At 45.9% G+C, this 2,442-nt stretch overlaps 1 protein-coding gene across 1 annotated transcript in view; it reads left to right on the top strand.

The window, feature by feature from the left end:
- The first annotated feature begins 1,572 nt into the window (after positions 1 to 1,572).
- Positions 1,573 to 2,442, top strand: part of NMS (neuromedin S) — a 9,364-nt gene continuing 8,494 nt past the window's right edge. Inside the window, exon 1 of the mRNA XM_019525597.1 lies at positions 1,573 to 1,720. The gene's annotated coding sequence lies outside the window, so the exon portion shown is untranslated. The remainder of the gene's footprint in view (positions 1,721 to 2,442) is intronic.

Raw genomic sequence — 2,442 nt, 5'->3', positions numbered from 1 at the left:
ACCCGCCCGGCAGCCAGGTAGGAAGGACCCCGCCCCGCCCCCTTCCAACTGCATCTCCGCTCACTTCTAGCCGTGTCTGTGTCTCTAGCCATGCAAGAAAGGGGCTGGACACAGGTGCATAGATAGGTCTATAGAGCAGAAGCCTAGAAGGACAGTTAGGTCTGTATATTTTTATGTGGATATAAACGGCCTATAGATATTTTAATAAATAGGTAGGTCTGTATAGATCTACATCTATATAGACATGTATAAGTTCTATACATAAGGTCGAGATAGATCTCTATATATCTATAACCTCTCTGTAGATAGCTTTATATATAGTCTATATGGATAGATCTAGATCTGCCTCTCTATATAAGGTCTATATGGATAGCTAGATCTAGATCTATCTATCTGTCTAAGTTCTATATATCTGAAGATTGTTCAGGGCAAAGATTGGGTTTATAAGTCACCTGCATACCCACATGACTTAGCCTCTACCCCCCCTCTTCTCTCTTTCCTCTCATTTTTCTCCTTTTTCCTCTCTTTCTCCCTCTTTTCTCCCTCCCTTTTTCTTTCCTACTTCCTTTCTCTCTTCTCCCCCACTGGATGCAGTGATGTTCATTTGCAAAGGATGAACAACATATCTATCTATCTATCTATCTATCTAAAGTCTATATGGATAGATCTAGATCCATCCACATATATAAAGTCTATATGGATAGGTCTAGATATAGCTATCTATCTATAAATAAGGTCTGTGCATCTATAGACCTGCCTGCTTGGAGCCCTGTTTGGAAATGCCAGCTCTGGGCTTCCACTCCTTTTTTGACTATAGACAAAACCACTAGAGCCCTTCTCCTGTTGCACTGAGCTCCGGGCAAAATCGTTTGAGCGCCGTGGATTATCTTAGGGAAGACTCTTGAGTTTCCCTTGGCGACTTGTGCATTAGGGGCTGGCACCTCCAGCCATCCTACTGTTGCACACCCCTTTCCCCTGTCCTGCCCCCTCTCTGAAAGATTCGTCTGGTCCAGAGCCTGCAGGCAAGGTGAGAAGGGGAACAATTTGATTCAGAGGTGCAGCCCCCTTGATGTTAGTGTGAAATTGAACTTGTGAGATTGCTTCTCCTGGGAAGGGCCAGAGCAGCCAGTCTAATGGCATTAAGATTGCTAATTAGGATTTATTAGGAGAGCAGTAAAGCACTGGAACAGGCTACCCAGAGAGGTTATGGAATCTCTGTCCTTAGAGGTTTTTAAGACCTGGATAGCCAAAGTCTTGGTGGGGATGAGATTCTGGGCATGGTCCTGCTTTGAGCAGGAGGTTGGACCAGATAACATGAATGACTGATGCCTCCTGAATCTGGGGGGCACCGGCAGCAGCTACTGATGGCAGCGGCCCTGTCGGGGGGGGGGAGGAACCAGCCCTACCAACAGCATCAGTGTTGGCCATCGGGGGGGGCACTAGCCCCATCGGGGGGGCATGTGCACCCCCATGCACCCCCTACCAGTCACCTATGCCAGATGATCTCCTGAGGTCCCTTCCAACCCTCATATTCTGTAATTCTATTGTCTCGCGGCACCCCATGGGGCTGGGGCACCCTGCTTGAGAACCGTTGGGCTGGGAGAAACATCTCCACGTGAAACACAATGGCAAACGCGTAAGCACATGCTAACATATTTTATTTATTTTTAAGCAACTGGCACTATGTTTCAGTCAATGGACAGAGCTCAATCAACCCCAGGTAAATGGGCTTTCTAATACACTGGCCCACATTCTTCTATGTACTTTATATATTATGCATTTTAACAGTCCCAGCAGTGGTGGGGTACAAATAGCTTCCCCTCCCCCCTCCCCTCTGCTTTACCTGTGGCAAGTTAAAGTGCTTTGGGGTCTTTGGACAATATGCCTTAGAGTTGTCTGACAGGGTGGATTGTGTAGGTTTGAGGAGTAGATTAGTCAAGAACTTGTATGGGATAATGTGATAGTGTGGGTAGGGATGATCCTGCCATGAGCAGGGGGTTACACAAGATGACCCCTGGATGCCCCTTCCAGTCCTAATTTTCTATGATTCTATGAGAGTATAAATGCCTCTTTAAGTCTCCTCTGAGGTATTGCTCAATGCTTCTGCTGCCTTATGGTCTATTTTCCTTGCCTATATAACTTCATCCTCTTATTCTCACTGTTGCTATACTGATAACAATAGATCTGTTAAGCAACCTACTGCCAGGTCCTTTTCCCTGGGCTGCCTGCATTGTTCAGTAAAACCGCTGTCTCCTCTCTAAATGGTTCATCTGGTCCTGAGCCTGCAGGCAACAAAGAAGGTGAACAACTTGATTCAGATGTATAGTCCCCCTGAAATTCAATGTGAAATCAAACTCATGAGATTTCTTCTCCTGACAAGGGCAGAAAAAAATCTCTACTTATCATAGAAGCTGGTATAATGAAAGTCCAGCTGTTTGTACT

This window comes from Gavialis gangeticus, unplaced genomic scaffold (genome assembly GCF_001723915.1).
Source record: "Gavialis gangeticus isolate Ggan-Ray unplaced genomic scaffold, GavGan_comp1, whole genome shotgun sequence".
Classification (NCBI taxonomy): Eukaryota; Metazoa; Chordata; order Crocodylia; family Gavialidae; genus Gavialis; species Gavialis gangeticus.
Note: the sequence above shows the minus strand (reverse complement) of the source record. Positions and strands in the feature narration are given on the sequence as shown.